Source organism: Mixophyes fleayi, unplaced genomic scaffold, assembly GCF_038048845.1.
Source record: "Mixophyes fleayi isolate aMixFle1 unplaced genomic scaffold, aMixFle1.hap1 Scaffold_86, whole genome shotgun sequence".
NCBI lineage: Eukaryota > Metazoa > Chordata > Amphibia > Anura > Limnodynastidae > Mixophyes > Mixophyes fleayi.
Genome location: NW_027448586.1, coordinates 105,532 through 121,119, shown reverse-complemented (window position 1 = coordinate 121,119; position 15,588 = coordinate 105,532). Strand labels below are relative to the sequence as shown.

General features: G+C 39.1%; 14 non-coding genes across 14 annotated transcripts; 13 read left to right on the top strand and 1 right to left on the bottom strand.

Moving 5' to 3' along the window:
- Nucleotides 1-1,018: 1,018 nt before the first annotated feature.
- Nucleotides 1,019-1,092, top strand: TRNAN-GUU (transfer RNA asparagine (anticodon GUU)). The gene has a single exon. It is a non-coding gene; the product is annotated as a tRNA-Asn (tRNA).
- Nucleotides 1,093-2,116: 1,024 nt separating this feature from the next.
- TRNAN-GUU (transfer RNA asparagine (anticodon GUU)) lies at nucleotides 2,117-2,190 on the top strand. Its single transcript has one exon. It is a non-coding gene; the product is annotated as a tRNA-Asn (tRNA).
- Nucleotides 2,191-3,213: 1,023 nt separating this feature from the next.
- On the top strand, nucleotides 3,214-3,287 carry TRNAN-GUU (transfer RNA asparagine (anticodon GUU)). The gene has a single exon. It is a non-coding gene; the product is annotated as a tRNA-Asn (tRNA).
- A 795-nt stretch (nucleotides 3,288-4,082) lies between these two features.
- Nucleotides 4,083-4,154, bottom strand: TRNAM-CAU (transfer RNA methionine (anticodon CAU)). Its single transcript has one exon. It is a non-coding gene; the product is annotated as a tRNA-Met (tRNA).
- A 160-nt stretch (nucleotides 4,155-4,314) lies between these two features.
- TRNAN-GUU (transfer RNA asparagine (anticodon GUU)) lies at nucleotides 4,315-4,388 on the top strand. Its single transcript has one exon. It is a non-coding gene; the product is annotated as a tRNA-Asn (tRNA).
- A 990-nt stretch (nucleotides 4,389-5,378) lies between these two features.
- On the top strand, nucleotides 5,379-5,452 carry TRNAN-GUU (transfer RNA asparagine (anticodon GUU)). Its single transcript has one exon. It is a non-coding gene; the product is annotated as a tRNA-Asn (tRNA).
- Nucleotides 5,453-6,477: 1,025 nt separating this feature from the next.
- TRNAN-GUU (transfer RNA asparagine (anticodon GUU)) lies at nucleotides 6,478-6,551 on the top strand. The gene has a single exon. It is a non-coding gene; the product is annotated as a tRNA-Asn (tRNA).
- Nucleotides 6,552-7,577: 1,026 nt separating this feature from the next.
- On the top strand, nucleotides 7,578-7,651 carry TRNAN-GUU (transfer RNA asparagine (anticodon GUU)). The gene has a single exon. It is a non-coding gene; the product is annotated as a tRNA-Asn (tRNA).
- A 1,023-nt stretch (nucleotides 7,652-8,674) lies between these two features.
- TRNAN-GUU (transfer RNA asparagine (anticodon GUU)) lies at nucleotides 8,675-8,748 on the top strand. The gene has a single exon. It is a non-coding gene; the product is annotated as a tRNA-Asn (tRNA).
- Nucleotides 8,749-10,096: 1,348 nt separating this feature from the next.
- Nucleotides 10,097-10,170, top strand: TRNAN-GUU (transfer RNA asparagine (anticodon GUU)). The gene has a single exon. It is a non-coding gene; the product is annotated as a tRNA-Asn (tRNA).
- A 1,025-nt stretch (nucleotides 10,171-11,195) lies between these two features.
- Nucleotides 11,196-11,269, top strand: TRNAN-GUU (transfer RNA asparagine (anticodon GUU)). Its single transcript has one exon. It is a non-coding gene; the product is annotated as a tRNA-Asn (tRNA).
- Nucleotides 11,270-12,292: 1,023 nt separating this feature from the next.
- TRNAN-GUU (transfer RNA asparagine (anticodon GUU)) lies at nucleotides 12,293-12,366 on the top strand. Its single transcript has one exon. It is a non-coding gene; the product is annotated as a tRNA-Asn (tRNA).
- A 1,022-nt stretch (nucleotides 12,367-13,388) lies between these two features.
- Nucleotides 13,389-13,462, top strand: TRNAN-GUU (transfer RNA asparagine (anticodon GUU)). Its single transcript has one exon. It is a non-coding gene; the product is annotated as a tRNA-Asn (tRNA).
- Nucleotides 13,463-14,491: 1,029 nt separating this feature from the next.
- Nucleotides 14,492-14,565, top strand: TRNAN-GUU (transfer RNA asparagine (anticodon GUU)). Its single transcript has one exon. It is a non-coding gene; the product is annotated as a tRNA-Asn (tRNA).
- The last annotated feature ends 1,023 nt before the right edge of the window (nucleotides 14,566-15,588 follow it).

Below are 15,588 nucleotides of genomic sequence, written 5' to 3'. Positions count from 1 at the left end.
GATGACTGGTTTTCATATCAATTTTTAGACATCATCTAATCCATCCTCTTGAGGTGTGGGGTGCCTCTGATCCAATTACCTTCATGCCTATCAATGGTGAGTTTAGTTTGTTCTAGACAGTTTTACTCAACTTCATACTTTGGAAATCCAATTTAGCAACTGGTTGCAGAGGTAAATATATTGGACAGACTGTGGAAACCAAATTAGTATTAAAATTGCTCTCCCTGTTCCTACCTTGTAGTTACGCTACCAAAACGGACTTTTTAAAAAGTGTCCTACGAAGCCAAGTCCATGAATAAAGCCTGTGCACAAGCATTTATTCTTGTATTGTTGCCAAAAACCAATTCCATATGCAATGGCAGCTAAATGTTTCCTGAGTATAGTGTCTCCCTAGAAAAAACAAGTTCACAGGAAGAAAAATAAACTGCTCTACACCATTTCAGCTATCCAAGTGTCCCTCCGCTTTTTTTTTTTTTTTAAGTGTGAAAATTTTTTGGACTCCATCATTGTCCCATTTCACCATGAATATGTGAACTAGATTTATCATTTTGGAAACCTGCATTGTTTTGCTATGGGCAAGGTCGATTTTTACCTATGTAACCAGAGCACTGTTAGGGTAAAGAAAAGAAAGTATGTTGATTTTGACATAAAGACTGGCAGCAGCATTCTGTTAAAATGAGCTGAGATTGTAATTGACTTTTTTCTTTAACTAAACAGAAAAGAAACAAAGTTTCTACCACAAGTTTACCAATTTAGGATTGCCTTAGATAATGAAGAAAGAGCAAGTAGCAGAGGATGGTTTCGATCCATCGACCTCTGGGTTATGGGCCCAGCACGCTTCCGCTGCGCCACTCTGCTAGTCATGCAATGTTTGTTGACTCCTGAAGGTTTGAGGCAACCCAGGAAAGAACCAATATTTATTTTTGTTGGTTGGCAGATAAAGAACAGTAATGAAATGTCATGAAATTTGTCCGGAATAATGCATTTCAGCCCATGCCATGAACACACGCTGCAAGTTGTCTCTGTGGCGCAATTGGTTAACGTGTTCGGCTGTTAACCGTAAGGTTGGTGGTTCAAGCCCACCCAGGGATGTAGATGACTGGTTTTCATATCAATTTTTAGACATCATCTAATCCATCCTCTTGAGGTGTGGGGTGCCTCTGATCCAATTACCTTCATGGCTATCAATGGTGAGTTTAGTTTGTTCTAGACAGTTTTACTCAACTTCATACTTTGGAAATCCAATTTAGCAACTGGTTGCAGAGGTAAATATATTGGACAGATTGTGGAAACCAAATTAGTATTAAAATTGCTCTCCCTGTTCCTACCTTGTAGTTACGCTACCAAAACGGACTTTCTAAAAAGTGTCCTACGAAGCCAAGTCCATGAATAAAGCCTGTGCGCAAGCATTTATTCTTGTATTGTTGCCAAAAACCAATTCCATATGCAATGGCAGCTAAATGTTTCCTGAGTATAGTGTCTCCCTAGAAAAAACAAGTTCACAGGAAGAAAAATAAACTGCTCTACACCATTTCAGCTATCCAAGTGTCCCTCCGCTTTTTTTTTTTTTTTTTTTAAGTGTGAAAATTTTTTGGACTCCATCATTGTCCCATTTCACCATGAATATGTGAACTAGATTTATCATTTTGGAAACCTGCATTGTTTTGCTATGGGCAAGGTCGATTTTTACCTATGTAACCAGAGCACTGTTAGGGTAAAGAAAAGAAAGTATGTTGATTTTGACATAAAGACTGGCAGCAGCATTCTGTTAAAATGAGCTGAGATTGTAATTGACTTTTTTCTTTAACTAAACAGAAAAGAAACAAAGTTTCTACCACAAGTTTACCAATTTAGGATTGCCTTAGATAATGAAGAAAGAGCAAGTAGCAGAGGATGGTTTCGATCCATCGACCTCTGGGTTATGGGCCCAGCACGCTTCCGCTGCGCCACTCTGCTAGTCATGCAATGTTTGTTGACTCCTGAAGGTTTGAGGCAACCCAGGAAAGAACCAATATTTATTTTTGTTGGTTGGCAGATAAAGAACAGTAATGAAATGTCATGAAATTTGTCCGGAATAATGCATTTCAGCCCATGCCATGAACACACGCTGCAAGTTGTCTCTGTGGTGCAATTGGTTAGCGTGTTCGGCTGTTAACCGAAAGGTTGGTGGTTCAAGCCCACCCAGGGACGTAGATGACTGGTTTTCATATCAATTTTTAGACATCATCTAATCCATCCTCTGGAGGTGTGGGGTGCCTCTGATCCAATTACCTTCATGCCTATCAATGGTGAGTTTAGTTTGTTCTAGACAGTTTTACTCAACTTCATACTTTGGAAATCCAATTTAGCAACTGGTTGCAGAGGTAAATATATTGGACAGATTGTGGAAACCAAATTAGTATTAAAATTGCTCTCCCTGTTCCTACCTTGTAGTTACGCTACCAAAACGGACTTTCTAAAAAGTGTCCTACGAAGCCAAGTCCATGAATAAAGCCTGTGCACAAGCATTTATTCTTGTATTGTTGCCAAAAACCAATTCCATATGCAATGGCAGCTAAATGTTTCCTGAGTATAGTGTCTCCCTAGAAAAAACAAGTTCACAGGAAGAAAAATAAACTGCTCTACACCATTTCAGCTATCCAAGTGTCCCTCCGCTTTTTTTATTTTTTTTTTAAGTGTGAAAATTTTTTGGACTCCATCATTGTCCCATTTCACCATGAATATGTGAACTAGATTTATCATTTTGGAAACCTGCATTGTTTTGCTATGGGCAAGGTCGATTTTTACCTATGTAACCAGAGCACTGTTAGGGTAAAGAAAAGAAAGTATGTTGATTTTGACATAAAGACTGGCAGCAGCATTCTGTTAAAATGAGCTGAGATTGTAATTGACTTTTTTCTTTAACTAAACAGAAAAGAAACAAAGTTTCTACCACAAGTTTACCAATTTAAGATTGCCTTAGATAATGAAGAAAGAGCAAGTAGCAGAGGATGGTTTCGATCCATCGACCTCTGGGTTATGGGCCCAGCACGTTTCCTCTGCGCCACTCTGCTAGTCATGCAATGTTTGTTGACTCCTGAAGGTTTGAGGCAACCCAGGAAAGAACCAATATTTATTTTTGTTGGTTGGCAGATAAAGAACAGTAATGAAATGTCATGAAATTTGTCCGGAATAATGCATTTCAGCCCATGCCATGAACACACGCTGCAAGTTGTCTCTGTGGCGCAATTGGTTAGCATGTTCGGCTGTTAACCGAAAGGTTGGTGGTTCAAGCCCACCCAGGGACGTAGATGACTGGTTTTCATATCAATTTTTAGACATCATCTAATCCATCCTCTTGAGGTGTGGGGTGCCTCTGATCCAATTACCTTCATGCCTATCAATGGTGAGTTTAGTTTGTTCTAGACAGTTTTACTCAACTTCATACTTTGGAAATCCAATTTAGCAACTGGTTGCAGAGGTAAATATATTGGACAGATTGTGGAAACCAAATTAGTATTAAAATTGCTCTCCCTGTTCCTACCTTGTAGTTACGCTACCAAAACGGACTTTCTAAAAAGTGTCCTACGAAGCCAAGTCCATGAATAAAGCCTGTGCACAAGCATTTATTCTTGTATTGTTGCCAAAAACCAATTCCATATGCAATGGCAGCTAAATGTTTCCTGAGTATAGTGTCTCCCTAGAAAAAACAAGTTCACAGGAAGAAAAATAAACTGCTCTACACCATTTCAGCTATCCAAGTGTCCCTCCGCTTTTTTTTTTTTTTTTTTTTTTAAGTGTGAAAATTTTTTGGACTCCATCATTGTCCCATTTCACCATGAATATGTGAACTAGATTTATCATTTTGGAAACCTGCATTGTTTTGCTATGGGCAAGGTCGATTTTTACCTATGTAACCAGAGCACTGTTAGGGTAAAGAAAAGAAAGTATGTTGATTTTGACATAAAGACTGGCAGCAGCATTCTGTTAAAATGAGCTGAGATTGTAATTGACTTTTTTCTTTAACTAAACAGAAAAGAAACAAAGTTTCTACCACAAGTTTACCAATTTAAGATTGCCTTAGATAATGAAGAAATAGCAAGTAGCAGAGGATGGTTTCGATCCATCGACCTCTGGGTTATGGGCCCAGCACGCTTCCACTGCGCCACTCTGCTAGTCATGCAATGTTTGTTGACTCCTGAAGGTTTGAGGCAACCCAGGAAAGAACCAATATTTATTTTTGTTTGTTGGCAGATAAAGAACAGTAATGAAATGTCATGAAATTTGTCCGGAATAATGCATTTCAGCCCATGCCATGAACACACGCTGCAAGTTGTCTCTGTGGCGCAATTGGTTAGCGTGTTCGGCTGTTAACCGAAAGGTTGGTGGTTCAAGCCCACCCAGGGACGTAGATGACTGGTTTTCATATCAATTTTTAGACATCATCTAATCCATCCTCTTGAGGTGTGGGGTGCCTCTGATCCAATTACCTTCATGCCTATCAATGGTGAGTTTAGTTTGTTCTAGACAGTTTTACTCAACTTCATACTTTGGAAATCCAATTTAGCAACTGGTTGCAGAGGTAAATATATTGGACAGACTGTGGAAACCAAATTAGTATTAAAATTGCTCTCCCTGTTCCTACCTTGTAGTTACGCTACCAAAACGGACTTTTTAAAAAGTGTCCTACGAAGCCAAGTCCATGAATAAAGCCTGTGCACAAGCATTTATTCTTGTATTGTTGCCAAAAACCAATTCCATATGCAATGGCAGCTAAATGTTTCCTGAGTATAGTGTCTCCCTAGAAAAAACAAGTTCACAGGAAGAAAAATAAACTGCTCTACACCATTTCAGCTATCCAAGTGTCCCTCCGGATTTTTTTTTTTGGTTTTTTTTAAGTGTGTGAATATGTGAACTAGATTTATCATTTTGGAAACCTGCATTGTTTTGCTATGGGCAAGGTCGATTTTTACCTATGTAACCAGAGCACTGTTAGGGTAAAGAAAAGAAAGTATGTTGATTTTGACATAAAGACTGGCAGCAGCATTCTGTTAAAATGAGCTGAGATTGTAATTGACTTTTTTCTTTAACTAAACAGAAAAGAAACAAAGTTTCTACCACAAGTTTACCAATTTAGGATTGCCTTAGATAATGAAGAAAGAGCAAGTAGCAGAGGATGGTTTCGATCCATCGACCTCTGGGTTATGGGCCCAGCACGCTTCCGCTGCGCCACTCTGCTAGTCATGCAATGTTTGTTGACTCCTGAAGGTTTGAGGCAACCCAGGAAAGAACCAATATTTATTTTTGTTGGTTGGCAGATAAAGAACAGTAATGAAATGTCATGAAAATTGTCCGGAATAATGCATTTCAGCCCATGCCATGAACACACGCTGCAAGTTGTCTCTGTGGTGCAATTGGTTAGCGTGTTCGGCTGTTAACCGAAAGGTTGGTGGTTCAAGCCCACCCAGGGATGTAGATGACTGGTTTTCATATCAATTTTTAGACATCATCTAATCCATCCTCTTGAGGTGTGGGGTGCCTCTGATCCAATTACCTTCATGCCTATCAATGGTGAGTTTAGTTTGTTCTAGACAGTTTTACTCAACTTCATACTTTGGAAATCCAATTTAGCAACTGGTTGCAGAGGTAAATATATTGGACAGACTGTGGAAACCAAATTAGTATTAAAATTGCTCTCCCTGTTCCTACCTTGTAGTTACGCTACCAAAACGGACTTTCTAAAAAGTGTCCTACGAAGCCAAGTCCATGAATAAAGCCTGTGCACAAGCATTTATTCTTGTATTGTGTCCAAAAAAAAAATTCCATATGCAATGGCAGCTAAATGTTTCCTGAGTATAGTGTCTCCCTAGAAAAAACAAGTTCACAGGAAGAAAAATAAACTGCTCTACAGCATTTCAGCTATCCAAGTGTCCCTCCGCTTTTTTTTTTTTTTTTTTTAAGTGTGAAAATTTTTTGGACTCCATCATTGTCCCATTTCACCATGAATATGTGAACTAGATTTATCATTTTGGAAACCTGCATTGTTTTGCTATGGGCAAGGTCGATTTTTACCTATGTAACCAGAGCACTGTTAGGGTAAAGAAAAGAAAGTATGTTGATTTTGACATAAAGACTGGCAGCAGCATTCTGTTAAAATGAGCTGAGATTGTAATTGACTTTTTTCTTTAACTAAACAGAAAAGAAACAAAGTTTCTACCACAAGTTTACCAATTTAGGATTGCCTTAGATAATGAAGAAAGAGCAAGTAGCAGAGGATGGTTTCGATCCATCGACCTCTGGGTTATGGGCCCAGCACGCTTCCGCTGCGCCACTCTGCTAGTCATGCAATGTTTGCTGACTCCTGAAGGTTTGAGGCAACCCAGGAAAGAACCAATATTTATTTTTGTTGGTTGGCAGATAAAGAACAGTAATGAAATGTCATGAAATTTGTCCGGAATAATGCATTTCAGCCCATGCCATGAACACACGCTGCAAGTTGTCTCTGTGGCGCAATTGGTTAGCGTGTTCGGCTGTTAACCAAAAGGTTGGTGGTTCAAGCCCACCCAGGGACGTAGATGACTGGTTTTCATATCAATTTTTAGACATCATCTAATCCATCCTCTTGAGGTGTGGGGTGCCTCTGATCCAATTACCTTCATGCCTATCAATGGTGAGTTTAGTTTGTTCTAGACAGTTTTACTCAACTTCATACTTTGGAAATCCAATTTAGCAACTGGTTGCAGAGGTAAATATATTGGACAGACTGTGGAAACCAAATTAGTATTAAAATTGCTCTCCCTGTTCCTACCTTGTAGTTACGCTACCAAAACGGACTTTCTAAAAAGTGTCCTACGAAGCCAAGTCCATGAATAAAGCCTGTGCACAAGCATTTATTCTTGTATTGTTGCCAAAAACCAATTCCATATGCAATGGCAGCTAAATGTTTCCTGAGTATAGTGTCTCCCTAGAAAAAACAAGTTCACAGGAAGAAAAATAAACTGCTCTACACCATTTCAGCTATCCAAGTGTCCCTCCGCTTTTTTTTTTTTTTTTTTTTTTAAGTGTGAACATTTTTTGGACTCCATCATTGTCCCATTTCACCATGAATATGTGAACTAGATTTATCATTTTGGAAACCTGCATTGTTTTGCTATGGGCAAGGTCGATTTTACCTATGTAACCAGAGCACTGTTAGGGTAAAGAAAAGAAAGTATGTTGATTTTGACATAAAGACTGGCAGCAGCATTCTGTTAAAATGAGCTGAGATTGTAATTGACTTTTTTCTTTAACTAAACAGAAAAGAAACAAAGTTTCTACCAGAAGTTTACCAATTTAGGATTGCCTTAGATAATGAAGAAAGAGCAAGTAGCAGAGAATGGTTTCGATCCATCGACCTCTGGGTTATGGGCCCAGCACGCTTCCGCTGCGCCACTCTGCTAGTCATGCAATGTTTGTTGACTCCTGAAGGTTTGAGGCAACCCAGGAAAGAACCAATATTTATTTTTGTTGGTTGGCAGATAAAGAACAGTAATGAAATGTCATGAAATTTGTCCGGAATAATGCATTTCAGCCCATGCCATGAACACACGCTGCAAGTTGTCTCTGTGGCGCAATTGGTTAGTGTGTTCGGCTGTTAACCGAAAGGTTGGTGGTTCAAGCCCACCCAGGGACGTAGATGACTGGTTTTCATATCAATTTTTAGACATCATCTAATCCATCCTCTTGAGGTGTGGGGTGCCTCTGATCCAATTACCTTCATGCCTATCAATGGTGAGTTTAGTTTGTTCTAGACAGTTTTACTCAACTTCATACTTTGGAAATCCAATTTAGCAACTGGTTGCAGAGGTAAATATATTGGACAGACTGTGGAAACCAAATTAGTATTAAAATTGCTCTCCCTGTTCCTACCTTGTAGTTACGCTACCAAAACGGACTTTCTAAAAAGTGTCCTACGAAGCCAAGTCCATGAATAAAGCCTGTGCACAAGCATTTATTCTTGTATTGTTGCCAAAAACCAATTCCATATGCAATGGCAGCTAAATGTTTCCTGAGTATAGTGTCTCCCTAGAAAAAACAAGTTCACAGGAAGAAAAATAAACTGCTCTACACCATTTCAGCTATCCAAGTGTCCCTCCGCTTTTTTTTTTTTTTTTTTAAGTGTGAAAATTTTTTGGACTCCATCATTGTCCCATTTCACCATGAATATGTGAACTAGATTTATCATTTTGGAAACCTGCATTGTTTTGCTATGGGCAAGGTCGATTTTTACCTATGTAACCAGAGCACTGTTAGGGTAAAGAAAAGAAAGTATGTTGATTTTGACATAAAGACTGGCAGCAGCATTCTGTTAAAATGAGCTGAGATTGTAATTGACTTTTTTCTTTAACTAAACATAAAAGAAACAAAGTTTCTACCACAAGTTTACCAATTCAGGATTGCCTTACATAATGAAGAAAGAGCAAGTAGCAGAGGATGGTTTCGATCCATCGACCTCTGGGTTATGGGCCCAGCACGCTTCTGCTGCGCCACTCTGCTAGTCATGCAATGTTTGTTGACTCCTGAAGGTTTGAGGCAACCCAGGAAAGAACCAATATTTATTTTTGTTGGTTGGCAGATAAAGGACAGTAATGAAATGTCATGAAATTTGTCCGGAATAATGCATTTCAGCCCATGCCATGAACACACGCTGCAAGTTGTCTCTGTGGCGCAATTGGTTAGCGTGTTTGGCTGTTAACCGAAAGGTTGGTGGTTCAAGCCCACCCAGGGACGTAGATGACTGGTTTTCATATCAATTTTTAGACATCATCTAATCCATCCTCTTGAGGTGTGGGGTGCCTCTGATCCAATTACCTTCATGCCTATCAATGGTGAGTTTAGTTTGTTCTAGACAGTTTTACTCAACTTCATACTTTGGAAATCCAATTTAGCAACTGGTTGCAGAGGTAAATATATTGGACAGACTGTGGAAACCAAATTAGTATTAAAATTGCTCTCCCTGTTCCTACCTTGTAGTTACGCTACCAAAACGTACTTTCTAAAAAGTGTCCTACGAAGCCAAGTCCATGAAAGGTTGGTGGTTCAAGCCCACCCAGGAACGTAGATGACTGGTTTTCATATCAATTTTTAGACATCATCTAATCCATCCTCTTGAGGTGTGGGGTGCCTCTGATCCAATTACCTTCATGCCTATCAATGGTGAGTTTAGTTTGTTCTAGACAGTTTTACTCAACTTCATACTTTGGAAATCCAATTTAGCAACTGGTTGCAGAGGTAAATATATTGGACAGACTGTGGAAACCAAATTAGTATTAAAATTGCTCTCCCTGTTCCTACCTTGTAGTTACGCTACCAAAACGGACTTTCTAAAAAGTGTCCTACGAAGCCAAGTCCATGAATAAAGCCTGTGCACAAGCATTTATTCTTGTATTGTTGCCAAAAACCAATTCCATATGCAATGGCAGCTAAATGTTTCCTGAGTATAGTGTCTCCCTAGAAAAAACAAGTTCACAGGAAGAAAAATAAACTGCTCTACACCATTTCAGCTATCCAAGTGTCCCTCCGCTTTTTTTTTTTTTTTAAGTGTGAAAATTTTTTGGACTCCATCATTGTCCCATTTCACCATGAATATGTGAACTAGATTTATCATTTTGGAAACCTGCATTGTTTTGCTATGGGCAAGGTCGATTTTTACCTATGTAACCAGAGCACTGTTAGGGTAAAGAAAAGAAAGTATGTTGATTTTGACATAAAGACTGGCAGCAGCATTCTGTTAAAATGAGCTGAGATTGTAATTGACTTTTTTCTTTAACTAAACAGAAAAGAAACAAAGCTTCTACCACAAGTTTACCAATTTAGGATTGCCTTAGATAATGAAGAAAGAGCAAGTAGCAGAGGATGGTTTCGATCCATCGACCTCTGGGTTATGGGCCCAGCACGCTTCCGCTGCGCCACTCTGCTAGTCATGCAATGTTTGTTGACTCCTGAAGGTTTGAGGCAACCCAGGAAAGAACCAATATTTATTTTTGTTGGTTGGCAGATAAAGAACAGTAATGAAATGTCATGAAATTTGTCCGGAATAATGCATTTCAGCCCATGCCATGAACACACGCTGCAAGTTGTCTCTGTGGCGCAATTGGTTAGCGTGTTCGGCTGTTAACCAAAAGGTTGGTGGTTCAAGCCCACCCAGGGACGTAGATGACTGGTTTTCATATCAATTTTTAGACATCATCTAATCCATCCTCTTGAGGTGTGGGGTGCCTCTGATCCAATTACCTTCATGCCTATCAATGGTGAGTTTAGTTTGTTCTAGACAGTTTTACTCAACTTCATACTTTGGAAATCCAATTTAGCAACTGGTTGCAGAGGTAAATATATTGGACAGACTGTGGAAACCAAATTAGTATTAAAATTGCTCTCCCTGTTCCTACCTTGTAGTTACGCTACCAAAACGGACTTTCTAAAAAGTGTCCTACGAAGCCAAGTCCATGAATAAAGCCTGTGCACAAGCATTTATTCTTGTATTGTTGCCAAAAACCAATTCCATATGCAATGGCAGCTAAATGTTTCCTGAGTATAGTGTCTCCCTAGAAAAAACAAGTTCACAGGAAGAAAAATAAACTGCTCTACACCATTTCAGCTATCCAAGTGTCCCTCCGCTTTTTTTTTTTTTTTTTTTTTAAGTGTGAACATTTTTTGGACTCCATCATTGTCCCATTTCACCATGAATATGTGAACTAGATTTATCATTTTGGAAACCTGCATTGTTTTGCTATGGGCAAGGTCGATTTTACCTATGTAACCAGAGCACTGTTAGGGTAAAGAAAAGAAAGTATGTTGATTTTGACATAAAGACTGGCAGCAGCATTCTGTTAAAATGAGCTGAGATTGTAATTGACTTTTTTCTTTAACTAAACAGAAAAGAAACAAAGTTTCTACCAGAAGTTTACCAATTTAGGATTGCCTTAGATAATGAAGAAAGAGCAAGTAGCAGAGAATGGTTTCGATCCATCGACCTCTGGGTTATGGGCCCAGCACGCTTCCGCTGCGCCACTCTGCTAGTCATGCAATGTTTGTTGACTCCTGAAGGTTTGAGGCAACCCAGGAAAGAACCAATATTTATTTTTGTTGGTTGGCAGATAAAGAACAGTAATGAAATGTCATGAAATTTGTCCGGAATAATGCATTTCAGCCCATGCCATGAACACACGCTGCAAGTTGTCTCTGTGGCGCAATTGGTTAGTGTGTTCGGCTGTTAACCGAAAGGTTGGTGGTTCAAGCCCACCCAGGGACGTAGATGACTGGTTTTCATATCAATTTTTAGACATCATCTAATCCATCCTCTTGAGGTGTGGGGTGCCTCTGATCCAATTACCTTCATGCCTATCAATGGTGAGTTTAGTTTGTTCTAGACAGTTTTACTCAACTTCATACTTTGGAAATCCAATTTAGCAACTGGTTGCAGAGGTAAATATATTGGACAGACTGTGGAAACCAAATTAGTATTAAAATTGCTCTCCCTGTTCCTACCTTGTAGTTACGCTACCAAAACGGACTTTCTAAAAAGTGTCCTACGAAGCCAAGTCCATGAATAAAGCCTGTGCACAAGCATTTATTCTTGTATTGTTGCCAAAAACCAATTCCATATGCAATGGCAGCTAAATGTTTCCTGAGTATAGTGTCTCCCTAGAAAAAACAAGTTCACAGGAAGAAAAATAAACTGCTCTACACCATTTCAGCTATCCAAGTGTCCCTCCGCTTTTTTTTTTTTTTTTTTAAGTGTGAAAATTTTTTGGACTCCATCATTGTCCCATTTCACCATGAATATGTGAACTAGATTTATCATTTTGGAAACCTGCATTGTTTTGCTATGGGCAAGGTCGATTTTTACCTATGTAACCAGAGCACTGTTAGGGTAAAGAAAAGAAAGTATGTTGATTTTGACATAAAGACTGGCAGCAGCATTCTGTTAAAATGAGCTGAGATTGTAATTGACTTTTTTCTTTAACTAAACAGAAAAGAAACAAAGTTTCTACCACAAGTTTACCAATTTAGGATTGCCTTAGATAATGAAGAAAGAGCAAGTAGCAGAGGATGGTTTTGATCCATCGACCTCTTTGTTATGGGCCCAGCACGCTTCCGCTGCGCCACTCTGCTAGTCATGCAATGTCTGTTGACTCCTGAAGGTTTGAGGCAACCCAGGAAAGAACCAATATTTATTTTTGTTGGTTGGCAGATAAAGAACAGTAATGAAATGTCATGAAATTTGTCCGGAATAATGCATTTCAGCCCATGCCATAAACACACGCTGCAAGTTGTCTCTGTGGCGCAATTGGTTAGCGTGTTCGGCTGTTAACCAAAAGGTTGGTGGTTCAAGCCCACCCAGGGACGTAGATGACTGGTTTTCATATCAATTTTTAGACATCATCTAATCCATCCTCTTGAGGTGTGGGGTGCCTCTGATCCAATTACCTTCATGCCTATCAATGGTGAGTTTAGTTTGTTCTAGACAGTTTTACTCAACTTCATACTTTGGAAATCCAATTTAGCAACTGGTTGCAGAGGTAAATATATTGGACAGACTGTGGAAACCAAATTAGTATTAAAATTGCTCTCCCTGTTCCTACCTTGTAGTTACGCTACCAAAACGGACTTTCTAAAAAGTGTCCTACGAAGCCAAGTCCATGAATAAAGCCTGTGCACAAGCATTTATTCTTGTATTGTGTCCAAAAAAAAAATTCCATATGCAATGGCAGCTAAATGTTTCCTGAGTACAGTGTCTCCCTAGAAAAAACAAGTTCACAGGAAGAAAAATAAACTGCTCTACAGCATTTCAGCTATCCAAGTGTCCCTCCGCTTTTTTTTTTTTTTTTTAAGTGTGAAAATTTTTTGGACTCCATCATTGTCCCATTTCACCATGAATATGTGAACTAGATTTATCATTTTGGAAACCTGCATTGTTTTGCTATGGGCAAGGTTGATTTTACCTATGTAACCAGAGCACTGTTAGGGTAAAGAAAAGAAAGTATGTTGATTTTGACATAAAGACTGGCAGCAGCATTCTGTTAAAATGAGCTGAGATTGTAATTGACTTTTTTCTTTAACTAAACAGAAAAGAAACAAAGTTTCTACCACAAGTTTACCAATTTAGGATTGCCTTAGATAATGAAGAAAGAGCAAGTAGCAGAGGATGGTTTCAATCCATCGACCTCTGGGTTATGGGCCCAGCACGCTTCCGCTGCGCCACTCTGCTAGTCATGCAATGTTTGCTGACTCCTGAAGGTTTGAGGCAACCCAGGAAAGAACCAATATTTATTTTTGTTGGTTGGCAGATAAAGAACAGTAATGAAATGTCATGAAATTTGTCCGGAATAATGCATTTCAGCCCATGCCATGAACACACGCTGCAAGTTGTCTCTGTGGCGCAATTGGTTAGCGCGTTCGGCTGTTAACTGAAAGGTTGGTGGTTCAAGCCCACCCAGGGACGTAGATGACTGGTTTTCATATCAATTTTTAGACATCATCTAATCCATCCTCTTGAGGTGTGGGGTGCCTCTGATCCAATTACCTTCATGCCTATCAATGGTGAGTTTAGTTTGTTCTAGACAGTTTTACTCAACTTCATACTTTGGAAATCCAATTTAGCAACTGGTTGCAGAGGTAAATATATTGGACAGACTGTGGAAACCAAATTAGTATTAAAATTGCTCTCCCTGTTCCTACCTTGTAGTTACGCTACCAAAACGGACTTTCTAAAAAGTGTCCTACGAAGCCAAGTCCATGAATAAAGCCTGTGCACAAGCATTTATTCTTGTATTGTGTCCAAAAAAAAAATTCCATATGCAATGGCAGCTAAATGTTTCCTGAGTATAGTGTCTCCCTAGAAAAAACAAGTTCACAGGAAGAAAAATAAACTGCTCTACACCATTTCAGCAATCCAAGTGTCCCTCCGCTTTTTTTTTTTTTTTTTTTTTTTAAGTGTGAAAATTTTTTGGACTCCATCATTGTCCCATTTCACCATGAATATGTGAACTAGATTTATCATTTTGGAAACCTGCATTGTTTTGCTATGGGCAAGGTCGATTTTTACCTATGTAACCAGAGCACTGTTAGGGTAAAGAAAAGAAAGTATGTTGATTTTGACATAAAGACTGGCAGCAGCATTCTGTTAAAATGAGCTGAGATTGTAATTGACTTTTTTCTTTAACTAAACAGAAAAGAAACAAAGTTTCTACCACAAGTTTACCAATTTAGGATTGCCTTAGATAATGAAGAAAGAGCAAGTAGCAGAGGATGGTTTCAATCCATCGACCTCTGGGTTATGGGCCCAGCACGCTTCCGCTGCGCCACTCTGCTAGTCATGCAATGTTTGTTGACTCCTGAAGGTTTGAGGCAACCCAGGAAAGAACCAATATTTATTTTTGTTGGTTGGCAGATAAAGAACAGTAATGAAATGTCATGAAATTTGTCCGGAATAATGCATTTCAGCCCATGCCATGAACACACGCTGCAAGTTGTCTCTGTGGCGCAATTGGTTAGTGTGTTCGGCTGTTAACCGAAAGGTTGGTGGTTCAAGCCCACCCAGGGACGTAGATGACTGGTTTTCATATCAATTTTTAGACATCATCTAATCCATCCTCTTGAGGTGTGGGGTGCCTCTGATCCAATTACCTTCATGCCTATCAATGGTGAGTTTAGTTTGTTCTAGACAGTTTTACTCAACTTCATACTTTGGAAATCCAATTTAGCAACTGGTTGCAGAGGTAAATATATTGGACAGACTGTGGAAACCAAATTAGTATTAAAATTGCTCTCCCTGTTCCTACCTTGTAGTTACGCTACCAAAACGGACTTTCTAAAAAGTGTCCTACGAAGCCAAGTCCATGAATAAAGCCTGTGCACAAGCATTTATTCTTGTATTGTGTCCAAAAAAAAAATTCCATATGCAATGGCAGCTAAATGTTTCCTGAGTATAGTGTCTCCCTAGAAAAAACAAGTTCACAGGAAGAAAAATAAACTGCTCTACACCATTTCAGCAATCCAAGTGTCCCTCCGCTTTTTTTTTTTTTTTTTTTTTTAAGTGTGAAAATTTTTTGGACTCCATCATTGTCCCATTTCACCATGAATATGTGAACTAGATTTATCATTTTGGAAACCTGCATTGTTTTGCTATGGGCAAGGTCGATTTTTACCTATGTAACCAGAGCACTGTTAGGGTAAAGAAAAGAAAGTATGTTGATTTTGACATAAAGACTGGCAGCAGCATTCTGTTAAAATGAGCTGAGATTGTAATTGACTTTTTTCTTTAACTAAACAGAAAAGAAACAAAGTTTCTACCACAAGTTTACCAATTTAGGATTGCCTTAGATAATGAAGAAAGAGCAAGTAGCAGAGGATGGTTTCAATCCATCGACCTCTGGGTTATGGGCCCAGCACGCTTCCGCTGCGCCACTCTGCTAGTCATGCAATGTTTGTTGACTCCTGAAGGTTTGAGGCAACCCAGGAAAGAACCAATATTTATTTTTGTTGGTTGGCAGATAAAGAACAGTAATGAAATGTCATGAAATTTGTCCGGAATAATGCATTTCAGCCCATGCCATGAACACACGCTGC